The 19,052-nt window shown below is 38.9% G+C and overlaps 2 non-coding genes across 2 annotated transcripts; both read right to left on the reverse strand.

The window, feature by feature from the left end:
• Positions 1–1,140: 1,140 nt before the first annotated feature.
• On the reverse strand, positions 1,141–1,247 carry LOC121204260 (small nucleolar RNA R71). The gene has a single exon (XR_005899188.1). It is a non-coding gene; the product is annotated as a small nucleolar RNA R71 (small nucleolar RNA).
• A 7,846-nt stretch (positions 1,248–9,093) lies between these two features.
• Positions 9,094–9,200, reverse strand: LOC121204343 (small nucleolar RNA R71). The gene has a single exon (XR_005899270.1). It is a non-coding gene; the product is annotated as a small nucleolar RNA R71 (small nucleolar RNA).
• Positions 9,201–19,052: the final 9,852 nt, after the last annotated feature.

Raw genomic sequence — 19,052 nt, forward strand, 5'->3', positions numbered from 1 at the left:
TTTCTTACTCTCGAAAGAGATATTAACATAATTTAGGGATTTCTATGGATCAAGGCACAAGTGAATAAATCTTTTAATTCAGATCCAGAATAATAAGTGAAGTCTAGGTGGATTCTTTCCTGGTTATTGTCTATCTCATTGGTTTTCTTCAAATATTTTTCCAATTCACTTTCTGTCGTGTCCTTAGTAATTAGTTTAGTTAATTATAGATTAAAAATCAAATTAGTTTAGTTAATTATAGATTAAAAATCCATCTCATCAATTTATCGGCTAGATAATAAAAAGATAGTAATTACTAGTACTTTTAGTCCTCGTGAATACGATATTCCGACTCACCATAGCTATAGTACTATTTGATAGATGCGCTACCTTTATCGTAATTTTAGTTAGTTTAGTGACTCATCAAGTTTTTGGCGCCGTTGCCAGGGACTAAAATATTAGGAACGCTCGATTTTTATTAATTTAGCCATTTTTACTTTTATTGCATTTTATTTTTGTTTTTAGTATAATTTTTGTTTTCTAATTTTTCTTTTGTTTGCTTCTGACAGGTTCCTTTAGTATATGACTAGAAGAAGCCCGTCGAGACCATTACTATTCGATAGCGAAATTGAAAGCACAACTCGTAGAAACTGTAGAAAAGTAAGGCAGAGGCAACAAAGTACAGTGGAAGAGCAAGAGGACATCATTAATATTACTAAGGAGATAGCTGAAAATCAAAATAATCAGCTACCTCCTGTTGTTGCAGCAAATCTTGTAAATTCGAATCTTGCTCCTCGTACTATGTATGATTATGCCAAGCTCACTCTAACTGGGGCTAAATCGAGTATTGTGAGACCTGCTATTGCTATGAATAACTTCAAACTAAAGCCGAACACCATTCAGATGATTCAACAATTTGTTCAGTTTGATGGTTTGTAAGATGAAGATCCAAATACTTATTTGACCAACTTTCTGGAATTCTGCGACACTTTCAAGATAAATGGCGTTTCTGACGATGCCATTCGCCTACGGTTGTTTCCCTTCTCATTGAGAAATAAAGTTAAACAGTAGTTAAACTCCCTACCACGAGGTTCTATCACTATGTGGGATTAAATGACTGAAAAGTTCTTATTGAAGTATTTTCCACCGGCTAAGATAGCTAAGTTAAGGAATGATATCTCTTCTTTTGTACAAATGGATTTAGAGACTCTATATGATACATGGGAGAGGTATAAGAATTTATTGAGAAGGTGTCTTCACCATGGGTTACCTCTATGGTTACAAGTTCAAACTTTCTACAACAATTTGAACCCCTCGATTAGGTAATTGATTGATGCAACCACCAGTGGTACCTTGAATAATAAAATACCTGAAGAGGCCTATGAATTTATAGAAGAGATGTGACTGAATAATTATCAGTGGCAAGTCATGAGGACGAAGCCGATGAAAGCATCTAGTGTTTTTAACGTAGATACGGTCACCATGCTATCGAATCAGGTAGAAATTTTAAGTAAGAAATTGATGGTTTATATGGTTTTACGTAGGTACATCCGATGATGTAGTGCGATACAAATGGAGGAGGGATAAACAATCTAGAATGTTGATCCTACAGCTCTAGCACAAAGAACGAACAAATCAACTATATGGGTAATAATTCTAGATTACAAAATAATCCCTATAGTAACACTTATAATGCAGGTTGGAAAAACCATCCCAATTTATCTTGGCATGGTTAAGGAAACCAGAGACCACGACCCCTTCCAGGCTTTCAACCACCTGACCAACAAGAGTAGAAGCCGAACCTTGAGGAGATGCTAAAGAAGTTTATTTTGGTGTCAGAAACCTGTTTCCAAAACACCGAAACAACACTTAAAAATCAACAAGCTTTGATTCAAGGGCTCAAGAGCCAAATAGGTCAGATTGCTAAGTTGATTTCAGAGAGACCACAAGGTAGCTTGCTTAGCAACACCGAAACTAACCCAAGAGAGCAGTTTCATACAATTACTGTTCGAGATGAAGAAGGATTAGTTGAATTTGAACTAGAACCAAGGCAAGAAAGTGTGGTGAGTAAAGGTAAGGTTGAGGTAAGCCAAAATAAGAAAAAACCAGTTAGTAACGGTTATACACCTCGTGTGCCATATCCCAACGCAATAAAGAAAGACCATACAAATGAACAATTTGGTAAATTTCTTAAACTTTTGAAAAAGTTGCATATTAACTTACCGTTTATTGAAGCTCTTTCAAAGATGCCCAATTCCGTAAAATTTTTAAAAGAGCTTTTGAGAAAAAAACAGAAGTTAGATGATTCGTCGCACGTGGAGCTAAATGGAGTTTGCTTAGCCATTTTGCAAAATAAACTACCGAACAAATTGAAAGATCTAGGGAGTTTTACTATTCTTTATTTAATTGGTAGTTTAAATGTGAATAATGCTTTGGCTGATTTAGGGGCCAGTATTAATGTCAAGCACTATAAATGTTTAAGCAACTAGGTCTTGGGAAACCCAAACAAACTAGGATGAGTATTCAATTGGTAGATAGAACCATTAGATTTCCTAGGGGTATTATTGAAGATGTTCTTGTCAAAATTGACAAATTTATATTCCTAGTCGATTTTGTTGTCTTAGACATGGATGAGGATAGTAACGTACCTTTAATTCTAGGTCGGCCCTTTTTAGCAACTGCTAGAACCATCATTGATGTTGGTATAGATAAATTGATACTTCATGTGGGTGATGACAAGATTAAACTCCAAGCTTATGATTTTGTTAGGACATGTAGTGATCGAGATGAATATACGACTTCTGTTAATATGAATAACCTTGTAGCTAACATTCTTTGCAGGAAACACCTCGAAAAAATGTGATAGAGCCACGTTCCATCTCATGCGAAAAAAATAGAATAACTCATGAAGAACGAAGGTTACAGATCGATGAACTAGATGAATGGCAGACACATGTCAAGGAGAAACCGAGAATACATAATGCAGAACCAAAGCAATGCCATGACGAGCATAAGGATGGAACAAACCAATTTAAGGTTGGGGATTAGGTGTTATTAGATAAAACAGACCCTCGAATTGCCATTGCAGAGCTTAATACAAACGGAGAAACTCCTTTTACGGCACTGAATGTCTTCCCATACGGTACAGTTGAGGTAACTCATTCTAAATTCGGCGCTTTTAAGGTAAATATTACTCGACTCAACCCTTATTTTAATTAAAGAATGGACAATGAGAAAGAGGAGATTCGACTCCGCGAACCACCGTGATCATGTGAATACGAGGTAAGTTGAGCTTAGACTTAAAATAAGCACTTCTCGGAAGGCAACCCAAGCATTAACATTGCTAGTTTCTTAATTTTATCTAATGATATTTTTAAAATTAATAAATAAAAAAATTTTGAGTTTTTAAAACCCACACGGCCTGGACACACGGGTGTGTCCTTGGCCGTGTGGAATTTTTAGACTTAGTTTTAAATTTTTAAAGAAATCGACAGTAAGTTACACGACCTAGACACACGGGCGTGTCCTTGGCCATGTGGAGCCTGGGACTTAATTTTTCCAAAAATCAATAGAGACACGGCCTAAAATAGTCCACACGGGCACGTCCTAGGCCGTGTGAAACCTGGAGCTAAATTTTTCAATTTTAAAACAAGTTAGAGAGTTACACGGGCAAGGCACATGGCTGTGTGCGAGACACAGCTAAGCCACATGGGCGTGTGAAAGGTCACACAGGAGTGGGAAAAGTGAAGGAGAATGCACATGGCCATGCAACACGGCTGTGTGCACCACACCACCTAGACACAAGGGCTTGTCTAGGGCCGTGTGAAGACTGGGTGTGTAGTGTTAAAACGCACACGAGCTAAAGAGAGAACAGACGAGTGTGTGACATGGCTATGTGGCCCAACACGGGCCTCACACGATCGTGTCACCCATTTAAACCCTAATCCCCTTTTCATTTTTTTCCTTTCTTGTTTTGTCTTCTTCATCCTCAATCTTCCCAAAGCCGCCGCTGTCCCTTTTCCCTTCTCACCGTTTAGCCACCACCTACTTCCACGCTGTTCCCATCGCCCTACCCTCGATGCACCCTCCCTTCCTTCACCCTTTCTCCTTCTTTCACAAACAGAATCTTCCCTTTTTCTTTCCCTTCCTTTCTCCTTTCTTTCCCTCGGCCTCCCTCTCCACCACCCCACCTGCTCGTGCCGAACAACCAACATCCATCCCCAACCACACACCTCCCCTTCCCTTTTTCTCAGTGGGACTAGCCCCGTCTCCCTAGTCCCCTCGCCTACCACATCGCCCCTCTCTCTCCTTTCTTTTTTCCTTTCCTTTATATGACCCAACCCCTCACCATTCGGCCACCGTTCCCCGTCGACCACTGCGCCTCCACACTGCCCTACCACCGTCGGTTATCCCTTTTCCTCTTTTGCCCTTCCCTTTTCTTTATATCTTTATATCTTTCGTATCTTGTATTATTAGTATTAGCTAGATTATTTTATTTCTTTATTGTTTATTATTATTATTAATTTATTATTAGCCATTTTTCTTTTCTAATTCTAGTTGTTACTGTTTAAATTAATATAATAGTTATTGCTTTTCTTTAATTAAATGACTTGCTCACTGTTTCTATTACTATTTGATTTTTTATTCTTAACATTAGATTGTTTACTTATTTATATATTTCTGCTTATTGGTTTTATTTCTAATATGATTAGTCTACTTCGGTTACTTGTTATTATTCTTATTTCTTCTTGTTATCAAATTTATTTTAAGGATGTCATGATTTGTTTTTGTTCTTTAGATTGCTTTGCACTAGTTCTAATATATGGATTTTGCATGCTTAGGTATTCGTACATTTTGCTTTTGAGTAATTGAATACTTGGACTACTTGGATTTTACTTCCTTCTCAGCTCTAGTTTGCATATTTGTTTGGTGGTGCTTTATTTATTAATGAAAGTTTTTTACTTTTTCAAGCACACCATGACGAACACTCGTGGAAAATCCAAGATCGCCATCCCCACTTCGAAAAAGTAGAAGACCCATGGTGGGACCTCCTCCTCGAACACTTTCGCCGAGGCCCGTTGCCCCTGTCTTTGATTTTCGGCGAGCCACTAGGAGGATTTATATCATCTCCTTCACGTATGACCACTCGGCCTAAGTAGCTGTATTGATTGGGCCCCGTTGGAGCAGGTTTGACTGGCTGATGATGTTCGTGCCTTTATTGCCACAGCTCGTGGGACAGATTTTTCTCCATCATCGAGCCCACCTACATGGAGCTTACCTTGGAGTTCTGCACGATGTTTCTTGTACAGTATGTCATGATGACTCATGACAAGCTCGTCACCATCACCTTTCAACTTGGTGGTTTGGTGCGCCATATTAACATCCTCGATTTTGGTGCTACTATGGGACTTTACATAAAGGAATTTATGAGCACCGAGAACTTCTTTCAACTTCATCGGCACATCTATCATGCGCCATCATGTTGTTGGACCGATCTTACAGTGAGCTAGACACTTTATGATATGAGTCACTCGAAGGCGACTTCTCTCTCTCTCCAGCTTTACGGTACCTTCATGCATTTTTAGCTCACACTTTGACAGGTAGGAGAGAGAGCATTGGAGTCATTAGCATTCATGATGCTTATTTTCTATGGAGCATGGAGCACGGGCATATATTTGATTTGGCATACTTCATCGCTCTAGCCTTCTGCCATCAGACTGACCGCCACAAGAAGGGCCCCATCTGTTTAGGCCTTTATGTGACTCACCTCGCTCGACACTTCTGTCTCCTAGACACACCGGAGCAGTTCCTCACACTCACACTTGTCGGCTAGATGTCTCCACAGGGAATCTTAGCATGATACACATGACGATAATCGAATGATGTCATGGAGTAGATCCCCCTCAGTATCGATTGTTTCATTCTGACACTCAGAATGAGCCCAAAGACTTCACTGATGATGTTCCTCTCTATCACGAGGACCTACCATAGCATCCACATTCGTGTCACTGCCCTATTCCTACTACTCCTACTTTAGAGGACATCTCCGAGTGGCTCACTCGCTTTGAGCAATATTGCGCTCAGAGGTTTGACAGTCTTGATGTGACATTGCAGATGATGTAATAGCCCAATTTAGGGCCTAGTCAGAACAGTGGTCTCGGGACCACAAATCCAAAATTAAAAAGATTACTTTATTATTATTTTGACGTTCTAGCATGAACATATTAGTGCATGAAAAATTTGGTAAGTTAATTTTGACGTTTGTGAGCCTAATTGCAAAAAATGACTAAATCGCATAAAGTGTAAAAATCCTAGATTGATAGCTAAAGGTGTTATTTTATTAGAGAATCAAAATTGGGGGAATTTAAAAGGCAATTAGACCCTATTAGAAGAGCTTGGCCGGCCATGAGACAAGAATGGGTAACTAGTCAAAGGGTTAGGTTGGTTGATGTCATAATATGTATTTTAATAATACTTTAAAACCTAGTATTCAACTTCTTCATCCATTTTTTTCCTCTTTGACAGAAAATCAGCCATTGTTGGGGTTTGAAAGCTTCAAAAATTTCAGCAATTTTAAGCCCTCTCAAGTAAGTGATTTTGATAGTTTCTCTTAAAGATTCTAAGAGAGGCACATCGTGATTGTTTGTCCGTCCACCCGGGTAGTGTGAAAATGTATGACAACCTTAAGAAAATGTATTGGTGGTCAGGTATGAAAAGAGACATTTCAGAGTTTGTGTTTAAATGCCTAGTATGTCAGCAAGTAAAGCTTGAACATCAAGTACCTTCGGGTCTACTTCAGCCTTTAATGATCCCCGAGTGGAAGTGGGATTAGATCATTATGGAACTGTGACAGGTTGGCCGGTAACCCTGAAAAAGAAAGATGCAGTATGGGTTTTCGTGGATAGACTAACAAAATCGGCCCATTACATACCAGTGCATACCGACTACTCCCTCGAGAAACTAGCTGACTTATATATTTCTGAGACTGTAAGGCTTCATGGAATGCTGATAAACGCCAAATTATACATAGTTTTACTCCAAATACTTAGCATATTTATGGATGTTTATTACTAGATTTGTAGATTTTGGTGCTCTTAATCCGGTTATTTCATGTTTTGTACTCAGGAGAGCACCAAGAGTCAAAAGGAGCCAAAAACAAGCTAAAAAGGGACAAAACGGACCAAATCGAGAAGATCACACGGCCTAAGCCTTACCACACGGGCATCTCACACACCCGTGGCCTTCGGAGGTGTCGACCAAGGTTTACACGATTCACGGCCTGGCCATTGAGCCCACACGGTCGTGGCAATTACGTCACACGACCATGGCACACGGGCGTGTCCCTTTTTCAAAGAGTTGTATTTTACATGGAAAAAGGGTACTTAGGGAGGAAGAAAGCCAATCCAAAGCCTATATAAACACCCTAAGTATGACCCAGAGAGGGGGCCTCTTCTAGAACTTTTTTGGAATACAGAACCACACGCCAGGAATTATTTGAAGGAAGCTAGACGATCCATCCCAAAAGCCGGAGCTACTCCAAGACTGAAGATCTCTCTCAGAATTCCTTCAGGGGTTTTTTAGAGTTTTCTTCATGTTTTTTTATTTTTATACTTTTGAGATGTACTCTTATTTTATTATGAACAAAACCCTTTAGATACCTAAGGGGGATAAAACCTATGATGGATCTTGTTATTATTATCTGAACTGTATGATAAATACTTAATTTGTTCTTAATGCTTGAATTGATATTCCGGGTATTAATTCATGATTTGATGTGCTTATGCAGAGGAGGAGTACACCCTGCCTAAGAGTAGATTTGGCATAATTAAGCAGAGTAGATCGAACGCCTAGAAATATGGTTACGAGATTTTTCCGGATTAGGGTGAAACTTAAAATGGGAGTCTATAGAGTGATTTACTGCTTTCCTAGGGGTTTTAATTAAGAAAGAAATTTCGATTAATTCAACTGAGGGTTAGAAGTTATTAGTCTCGAAAGGGATAATAACATAGGTTAAGGAATCTCACGGATCAAGTCAAGTGAATAAATCGTCCAGTTCAGAGTCAGTTAACAAGTGAAATCTAGGTAGATTGCTCCTTGGGTCTCGTCTTTATCAATTGCTTTCTTCAAGTCTTTTTCCAAATTTTCTCTTCGCTTTAATTAAATCAGTTAATTAGTTTAGATAATTAGTTTAATAACCAAACCCTTTTATTATTAGGCTAGATAATAAAAAGATAGTTATTTCTAGTACTTTTGGTTCCTTTGGGTACGATATCCCGGTCTTGCCATTACTATACTATTGTTCGATAGGTGCGCTTGCCTTTTCGCCGTGATAATAGTTAGTCTAGGTTTGATCTTCATTATAAATATTTATTACTTGTTACGAATCACGCGATCAAGTTTTTTGCGCCGTTGCCGGGGAATTGAAATATTAGGAACACTAAATTTTTATTACTTTAGCCATTTATTTTTCTTGCAATTTTATTTTATTTTATTATTTGTTAATTTACTTTTTCTCTCTGTTGGCAGGTTTTTATTGTTTATTACTAGAAGAAACCCGTCAGGACCATTACTTTTTGACGAAGAAATCGATCGTACAATTCGTAGAAATCAAAGAGAAATAAGGTGTAGTTTACGATACACGGAGAACGAGTGAGAAGACAATACTCAAACCCCAACCGAAGAGATGGTCGAAAACCCAGGTGATCGGCTGCCTCCTGCAATTGCAGCTAATCAAAATCCTGCTCCACGTACTATGTATGACTATGCTAAACCTTCTTTAACAGGAACTACTTCTAGTATAGTTAGACCTGCTATTGCTGCAAATAATTTTGAACTAAAACCTAACACAATTCAGATGATACAATAGTTTGTTCAGTTTGACGGTTTGCAGGATGAGGATCCCAACACGCACTAGGCGAATTTTCTTGAATTTTTCTATACATTCAAAATCAATGGCATTTCTGATGATGCCACTCATCTTTTTGGTTATTTCCCTTTTCACTGAGAAACAAAGCCAAGCAGTGGTTGAACTCGTTACCACGAGGGTCTATCACTACTTGGGAACAAATGACCGAGAAATTTTTACTAAAATATTTTTCGCCAGCTAAAACGGCTAAATTACGTAATGATATCTCTTTTTTTAAGCAGATGGATTTAGAAACACTTTACGATACATAGGAGAGATACAAGGACTTACTGAGAAGGTGCCCTCACCATGGGTTACCACTTTGGCTGTAAGTTCAAACGTTCTACAATGGTGTGAATCCCTCGACAAGACAAATGATTGACGCAGCTGCCGGCGGAACCATCAACAATAAAACATCGAAAGATGCCTATGAATTCATAGAGGAGATGTCACTGAACAACTATCAGTGGCAAGTTATGAGGACAAAGCCAATGAAAACAGCCGACGTTTATAACATCGATTCAGTCACCATGCTCTCTAATCAGGTAGAACTTCTCAATAAAAAGATTGATAGTTTTCTTGGTTCTACGCAGGTACATCCAGTAATGAGGTGTGACTCAAGCGGAGGAGGTGTGCATACAGAATACCAATCCTTCAATCCTACAACTGAAGAAGAACAAGTCAACTATATGGGTAATAATAACTTTAGATCTCAAAATAACCCATACAGTAATACCTATAATGCAGGTTGGAGGAACCACTCAAATTTCTCTTGGGGTGGTCAAGGGAATCAAAAGCTACAAAATCCTCAGGGTTTTCAACAGCCACCTTATCAACAAGAGAAGAAACCAAACCTTGAAGAGATGCTTTCTAAATTCATCTTGGTGTCAGAAACTCGTTTCCAAAATACCAAGACAGCACTTAAGAATCAATAAGCATCGATCCAAGGACTCGAAACTCAGATAGGACAGCTATCCAAACTAATCTCCGAACGACCACAAGGTAGCTTACCAAGTAATTCTGAACCTAATCTAAGGGAACACCTCAATGCAATTAGCACTCAAAATAAGGACTGACTCGTTGCACCCGAGCCAGAAATACAACAAAACAACGCGATGAACAAAGGACGAGAAGAGGTAAACAATAATGACCCCAAACAGGTAAGTACGAATCATGAACCTCATGTGCCATATCCTAAAGCGATGACGAAAGACAGAACAGAAGAACAATTCGGTAAGTTTGTTAAACTCTTAAAGAAATTACATATTAACTTACCCTTTATTGAAGTTCTTTTGCAGATGCCCAACTCAGCAAAATTCTTAAAGGAACTTCTGAGCAATAAAAGGAAATTAGACGCTACATCGCATGTGGAACTCAATGCAGTCTGCTCAGCTATTCTAAAGAATAAGCTACCTAACAAATTGAAAGATCCAGGGAGTTTTACAATTTCTTGCTTAATTGGTAGTTTATCTGTGAATAATGCTTTAGCTTATCTAGGGGCAAGTATAAATGTTATGCCCTATAAAATGTTTAAACGACTCGGTCTCAGTAAACCCAACAGACTAGGATAAGCATACAATTGGCTGACAAAATAGTTAGATTTCCTAAGGGTATTATTAAAGATGTTCTCGTTAAAATTGATAAGTTTATTTACCCAGTAGACTTTGTCATCTTAGATATGGATGAGGATAACGAGGTACCTTTAATTTTAGGACGACCCTTTTTAGCAACTGCCAGAACCATTATTAATGTAGGCACAGGAGAGCTAACACTTCGTGCAGGTGACGACGCAGTAACACTTCAAGCACGCGACTCAGTCAAAGCCTCTAAAACTCAAGATAACGCTATAAAACCCCCTCGAACCAAGACAACGGAGACAGTGCACTATTATCATGTAGAGAACAAAGACACCCATGAGGAACGAAGGCTTCAAATAGAGGAGCTAGATGAATGGCGAGCACACAAACTGAGAACACGAGATAAACCAAAACTACGCCAAAACAAGCCTGATACCTCTCCTAATCAACTTTAGGTTGGCGATAAAGTCTTACTGGATGCCGCAGATCCCCACATTGTCACTACCATACCAAATGAGGAAATCCCTCTTACGGTACTCAGTATTTTCCCATTCGGTACGATTGAGGTGAGTCATCCCAAGTTCGACACTTTTAAGGTAAACAACACCCGATTAAAACATTATTTTAAGATTGACAGCAGAAACGAGTATGAACTCCTCAAACCACCATGATAAATCAATGGAGAGGTAAGTCAAGCTTAGACTATTAATAAGCACATCTCGGGAGGCAACCCGAGCACTAACATATTTTGATTTCTTTATTTTTTATAACTTCTCACACTTCAAATAAATTAACTTAGTCTTTGAATTGCAAAGTTTTTTAGCACACACGGCCAGGCACATGGGCGTGCCTAAAGCCATGGCCAAACAGAGGAAGAGACAAGGTCCTGTGATACGCCCGTGTTGAAGCAGGACATGATTTCTCAAAAACACGGGGTGCGATAAATCCCTATGGCCGTGCGACATGGCCGTGGGTGAACTTGATAGGAAAAACACGGGCGTGCTACCATAAAACATAGACGTGAGAGAAGTGAACAAAGCGAGGCATGGCTGTGCGATATGGCCGTGTTTGACACACGCCCAAGACACACGGGAGTGTGATAGTAGCCGGGCACGACCAAACTCGCAAAATTCGAAAAACACGGGCTCACCCTCAAAGTACACGGGCGTGGCCCTAGGTCGTGTGGCCCTCCCCTATATAAACAAACAACTGTTCATCTTCTTCCTCCTTTCAAAACCCTAGCCGAAATCTACCCTCCCCTAACCTCTAATCCCTATTCCAGCCACCATTCCCCAGATTCTCACTTTCCCAACCCCCAAACCACCCTCAAATCCACTCCCCTTGCATTAATCCCCATTTTCCCCTCCCTATACCCTCCATTTTCCCACCACACGGCTTCCTCTCTTCGTCACACGCCCGTGCTCGCCACCACACGCCCATGCACCGCTTTACAACAACCTTTGGTTCACTTTCTCAACCTTATTTTTCCAATTTGTGTTGCTACATCAGTATTCTACATGCTTTGCATAGATATTGTTACTATTTTTAGACAAGTTAGGAATTTTCTTTAGAATTTTCTATATTTGACTTGTTTAAGCTACTAAATAACATATACTAATTTTAGGCCTATTGCTTAACTACTAATGTATATTGGATTCTATCAATGCTCATGTATTTTCAGGTACATTATGTCGTCATCAAAAGGTAAGAAGGCCGCGGTCCCTTCCTCAAAGAGACGTAGGGGACCAGGTTTTTCCTCGGTACGTGCTACAGCCGAAGTTCAGTACCCGTTCCTTGAATTCCTGCAAGCTTCGCAGGAGGAGCTATTTTAGATACTACGCGCACGACCCATCACCACAGGTCGCTGCATCGACTGGGCTGCCCTATTGCAAGTCCAGCTCGCTGATGCCATCCGCGCTCTCTTGTCCACAAACCCATGGGAATGGTTCTTCGCTATTATCGAGCCCACTTATTTAGATCTAACTTTAGAATTATGCTCTACTTTTCATTTACAGGTGGTGATGACGAACAATGACGACCCATGCACCATTCACTTCCGATTAGGAGGTCTAGTTCATGCGATGAGTGTCCTAGAGTTTGGAGTTGCTCTAGGACTTTACACCGATGAGTTTATGGAGGAGGAGGACATGAATGCACTACCATGCAATATCCACATCTCCCCCTCCTTGTGCTGGAAGGCTTTGGCACCACTTTCTTCCACCTACGACCTCAGCCGCTCGAAGGCCTCAGTTCTCCCCCATTCCCTACGATATCTCCATGCCATATTGGCACACACCTTGACCGGAAGGAGAGAGAGCACCGACATTGTCAACACCCTCGACGCCTACTATTTATTGTGCATAGCGAATGCACACGTGACTGACTTGGCCTACTTCATTGCTTTCGCCATTTGGCATTAGACCGAGTGGCATAGGAAGGGAGTGATCTCCATCGGCCCCTACGTGACGCGCCTTGCCAGACACTTCGGCCTCCTCAACACTATGGCCTAGTCATCAGCGCTTACCCTGATAGGTCAGATGTCCCCATAGGGCATCACGACTATGTTACACATGAGGATAATCGAGTGCCGACGTGGGACCGATCCTCCTTAGTACCGTCTATCGCATGCCATTGACGAGGAGGATCTTGAGGACATTCCTGATGATGTTCCCCCACAGCATGAGGAGCCTTCCACCGTGCCACCTAGGGAATGACCAGTTCATGCGGCTGCTTCATTGGCATATCTTTTCGACCGATTCGCCCACTTTGAGCAGTATTGCACTACACAGTTCGAGATGATTCAAGAGCGAGATTGGCGACGGGACCGACAGATGGACGATTTGCAGGCCATAATGCAGCAGCTGTGCCAGCACTTTCACATTGCCACTCCAGCACCACCACCTGAGGGCCCCACCGATGAGGATCATTGAATCTTCCTATTTTTTATTATTTATTCTTATTTTTATTTTATTTCTATTTTTATTTTCATTTCAATTTTATTATTTTATTTTGAAAGACATATCTATATTAGTAAATTTTACTTTTTTCTATTTTTTGGTATTTCTAACAAGTAATTCCACTATGCTCTCTTTCACACCAACTCTTAATAAGCTCTTCATGATTCTACAGACTTCCAAGCAAAATTGCTAGGAATATTTTACAGAATGAGGAAACAAAAGGGAAACAATACCTCACGAGTGCCATGTTCAACGACCCAAATTCTTCATCTAGCCAAGAACAATGGCAGCTACCACTTTTCCCAAACACTCCATCCTTAGAATCAAGCTCCACATCCATATTACAGGGAGTTTCACCTCCTTTCCTCTTATGATTTTCTTTATTTTGAATAATCTATCTCTGTACATTGAAGGCAATGTACATCTTAAGTGTGGGGGGTGAACATGAAACCTAACTTTTTGCATTATTCTCAAATCCCTGAATTTGGTCTTGTGCTTAAGTGATTTTCTCATAATATTGATAGAATGAATTCTAATTGATCTACAATTATTGTTGATATGTCGTGAATTAGACCAAGGGAATTATGCATGATTATTTGATTATAGGACCTTAAAGAATCGAGCATGATTAGTTGATATTTTGAGAAATAAAATTTTTAGACTATTTCTCCTAAATTGAGGTATTATCTTGAAATCCTAAGTATACAGAAATGACATCAAAAACCCAAATTTTTGGTGAGATTTTTGAGCCTTTTGAGCATATAGCTTTCTTTCTTGCTCACTTCTTTTGCGGTTTGAGTATGTCAACATTAAACTGTTATTCTAGAACTTGCTTCGATTATACATGTCGAGATCACACGTATGATTTGATATACTGAGATGATAAAGGCACTTAGGATTTAACCCATTTACTCCATAAAAGCCTTCCCACATAATTAAACCCTTAGCGAACCCCCTTTGAGCCTACTAACTTTTTTTTATTAACCCTTATCATTAACCCATCAACCCATTATTGCTGAAATCCTCTTACTTAATTTACCTTTTTATCGAGATTAATTTAATATTATTACCTTACTATGTTCCTATTTTTTGTTACTGAATCATGAAGTATGATTTCTGTATTGTATTGACTTGATTTGTTCTTAAAAAAGAAATGTAATTCTCAGCAAGCTAAAGTTGTCATGAACTCATGCAAAATAGTTTTAGATATTTGTTTGTGGTTCAGTAATTAAGTTTTTGATAGTGGGGTAACATAATAAAATTATCTCGATTCTAACCCTGTTCTTCAGCTTGTATCCATACCTATAACCTAAACCCCATTACAACCATGTAAAGACCTTTTGATTAGTGTATCATATCTTTTACAAGTGGTGGAGATTTGATTTTCATGCAAGCCTATGGTAATAACTTTTCATGTTAGGCAATCGAGTGTTTAATCTTGAACCTTAAACACTTTGAGTGATTTGAGTGAATCTTTAGTGAGGATGTCATCTCTTATATATTTAGGACTAAAGTTGATTACTTAGAGGAAGGAGATTACCTATGATTTTTATTATCAAAATATCCAATTTAGATTGTTTGAGGCTTTTAATGCCACTATAGTTAAATTCTCACTGTATAATTTTTCGTGGAATAGTTTGTAACATTATCAATATTGATCATGTGATTGAAAAGAATGAATTCTAGCAGTTAATGAGAGTTTTGCTTGAGGATAAGCAAATGTTTAAGTGTGGGGGTATTTGATAAACGCCAAATTATACATAGTTTTACCCCAAATACTTAGCATATTTATGGATGTTTACTACTAGATTTGTGGATTTTGGTGCTCTTAATCCGGTTATTTCATGCTTTGTACTCAGGAGAGCACCAAGAGTCAAAAGGATCAAAAAACAAGCTAAAAGGGACAAAACAAACAAAATCGAGAAGATCACACGGCCTAAGCCTTACCACACGGGCATCTCACACGCCTGTGGCCTTCGGGGGTGTCGACCAAGGTTTACACGATTCACACGGCCTGGCCATTGAGCCCACATGGTCGTGGCAATTTAATGGTTCGAACACGGCCTGGTAATCACGTCACACGGGCATGTCCCTTTTTCAAAGAGTTGTATTTTACACGGAAAAAGGGTATTTAGGGAGGAAGAAAGCCAATCCAAAGCCTATATAAACACCCTAAGTATGACCCATAGAGGGGGCCTCTTCCAGAACTTTTTTGGAATACAGAACCACACGCCAGGAATTACTTGATGGAAGCTAGACGATCCATCCTAAAAGCCGGAGCTACTCTAAGACTGAAGATCTCTCTTAGATTCCTTCAGGGGTTTTTTAGAGTTTTCTTCATGTTTTGTTATTTTTATACTTTTGAGATGTACTCTTATTTTATTATGAACTAAACCCCTTAGATACCTAAGGGGGATAAAACCTATGATGGATCTTGTTATTATTATCTGAACTGTATGATAAATACTGTTCTTAATTATGTGTTCTTAAGGCTTGAATTGATATTCTTGGTATTAATTCATGATTTGATGTGCTTATGCAGAGGAGGAATAGACCTTGCCTAAGAGTAGATTTGGCATAATTAAACGGAGTAGATCGAATGCCTAGAAATATGGTTACGAGATTTTTTCGGATTAGGGTGAAACCTAAAATGGGAGTCCATAGAGTGATTTACTGCTTTCTTAGGGGTTTTAATTCAGAAAGAAATTTTGATTAATTCAACTGAGGGTTAGACGTTATTAGTCTCAAAAGGGATAATAACATAGGTTAGGGAATCTCACGGATCAAGTCAAGTGAATAAATCGTCCGGTTCAGAGTCAGATAACAAGTGAAATCTAGGTAGATTGCTCCTTGGGTCTCGTCTTTATCAATTACTTTCTTCAAGTCTTTTTCCAAATTTTCTCTCCGCTTTAATTAAATCAGTTAATTAGTTTAGATAATTAGTTTAATAAACTAACCCTTTTATTCTTAGGCTAGATAATAAAAAGATAGTTATTACTAGTACTTTTGGTTCCTTTGGGTACGATATCCCGGTTTTGCCATTACTATACTATTGTTTGATAGGTGCGCTTACCTTTTCGTCATGATAATAGTTAGTCTAGGTTTGATCTTCATTATAAATATTTATTACTTGTTACGAATCACGCAATCAAATGCCGTTATCGATTATATTAGACTGAGACCCGCGGTTTACCTCGAGGTTTTGGAAAAAATTAGAAGAAGCAATGGGAACGAAGTTGAGTTTTAATACGGTGTTCCACTCACAAATTGACAGTCAGTTGGAAAGAGTGATTCAGATTCTAGAGGACATGTTGAGATGTTGCGTCTTTGAGTTTCAGGGAAGTTGGGAAAGATACTTACCCTTGGTCGAATTCGCCTACAACAACAGTTATCAGACAAGTTTGAAAATGGTGCCTTATGTGGTTTTGTATGGGCAAAAGTTTCGAACGCCCTTATACTAGACTGAGTTGAGAGAGCACCAGATTCATGGGGTCGATTTAGTCAAAGAGACTGAAGAGAAAGTCAAAGTAATTCGTCACTGCTTGAAGGTCGCCTCAGATAGACAGAAATCATATGCGGATTTGAAACAAAAGGAAATTGAGTTTCAAGTCGGTGATAAGGTATTTTTAAAAGTATCTTCATGGAGAAAAGTTTTCAGATTTGGTAGAAAAGGCAAGTTGAGTCCTCGCTTTATAGGACCTTATGTGTTACCGAGAGAGTGGGGCCAGTTGCCAACTGATTGGATTTGCCACCAGAATTGGAAAAAATTCACGACCTATTTCATGTGTCTATGCTACGTCAATATAGATCAGACCCTTCGCATGTGATTGAGCCGACAGAGGCTGGGATTCTTTCGGACATGTCTTATGGCTAAGAGCTGGTCAAGATTTTAGCCCGGGAAGTCAAATAATTGAGAAATAAGAGTATAGCACTTGTTAAAGGTTTTTGGCATAGACATGGAGTCGAGGAAGCCATGTGGGAACTCAAGGAGACTATGAGAGATCAGTACCCGAACTTATTCACAGGTAAGATTTTCGAGGACAAAAATCCCTAAAGGGGGAGAAATATAACAACCCGATTTAGAGCGTAGTCAGAACAGTGGTCGCGAGACCACAAATCCAAAGTTAAAAAGATTATTTTATTATTTTTTTTACGTTTTGGCATGAACATATTAGTGCATGAAAAATTTCGTATGTTAATTTTGACGTTTATGAGCCCAATTACGAAAAAAACTAAATCGCATAAAGTGTAAAAGTCCTAAATTGATAGCTAAAGTGTTATTTTGTTAGAGAATCAAAATTGGGGGATTTTAAAGGGCAATTAGACCCTATTAGAAGAGCTTGTCCAGCCATGAGACAAGAATGGATAATTGGTCAAAGGGTTAGGCTGGTTGATGTCATAATATGTATTCTAATAATACCCTAAAGCCTAGTATTCACCTTCTTCATCCATTTTTCTCCTTTTTGACCGAAAATCAACCATTATTGGGGTTTGAAAGCTTTAAAAATTTCAGCAACTTTAAGCCCTCTCAAGTAAGTGATTATGATAGTTTCTCTTAATGATTTTTACATTTTTGGACTCCTTGAAGCATAAGCTTTCAAATGAGAGGATTATTGTGCATAATAAACAAGATTCTAGGGTTTTTCCATGGATACATTTGTGATAGTTTCTAAGTTTTTATGGAAGAATATGAGTCCTAGTTGTGTCAGAAGCAACTTTTGTGATTGGTGTTAGCATGAAAACACCTAAAGGGACTATTTTGCATAAGTTGCAAAATAGATGATAAGTGTGTGAAATAGTGAGAATTTGGGGTTGCTATAAGAGAAAAAAGAGTTCGGCTAGGATTGAAATACAAAAAAATTCCATAAAAATTGATTTTTGAGCATAGGGTCAAAATGGTCATTTTGTCAAGGTCTAGGGGCAAAATGGTCATTTTACCTAAGACATAAATTTTGGATTGCCTAATTTTATTTAGTGACTAAATGAGTGTATTTTGCTAATATAGATCAAGAATTGCCAAATCCGAACCTAGATCGGGGGAAAGCCAAACAAATCGACTAAACTGACTAGTTGTGTGTATTTTGTAATCCAAGGTAAGTTGTATGTAAATAATACAACCACATTAATAATTTATGTGTTGAATTGTCTTTGAATTAATATAGCATGAATTGCTTGATTGTGGAATTGAGAAAGTATAATAATAATAGAGATAGTAGGGTTCCCGTTGAACATACGAAATAAACTGAACATTCAGGCCGTAACATTAGGGTCACTTGTGTGAGCTAGTGTAAGACATTCTGGGACATGCATCGGCCACATTATGTAAGCTAGTGTAAGACCATGTCTGGGACATGGCATCGGCATCGAGACGAAAGCTAGTGTAAGACATGTGTGGGACATGCATCGGCCTCGAGATGTAAGCCAGTGTAAGACATGTCTGGGACATGCATCAGCTACGAGATGTGTCAGTGTAAGACCATGTCTGGGACATGGCATGGGAACAGATATATGAGAGCTAGTGTAAGACCATGTCTGGGACATAGCATCGGCATCTTACCCCATGTTTGAGACTTATGTAATATCCGATAGTGTTCCGAATGGTTCAACGATGAAAGTTATGATTGTGAGTTAATA

The sequence above is a fragment of the Gossypium hirsutum genome, chromosome A07 (genome assembly GCF_007990345.1).
Source record: "Gossypium hirsutum isolate 1008001.06 chromosome A07, Gossypium_hirsutum_v2.1, whole genome shotgun sequence".
In the NCBI taxonomy this organism is placed as follows: Eukaryota; Viridiplantae; Streptophyta; class Magnoliopsida; order Malvales; family Malvaceae; genus Gossypium; species Gossypium hirsutum.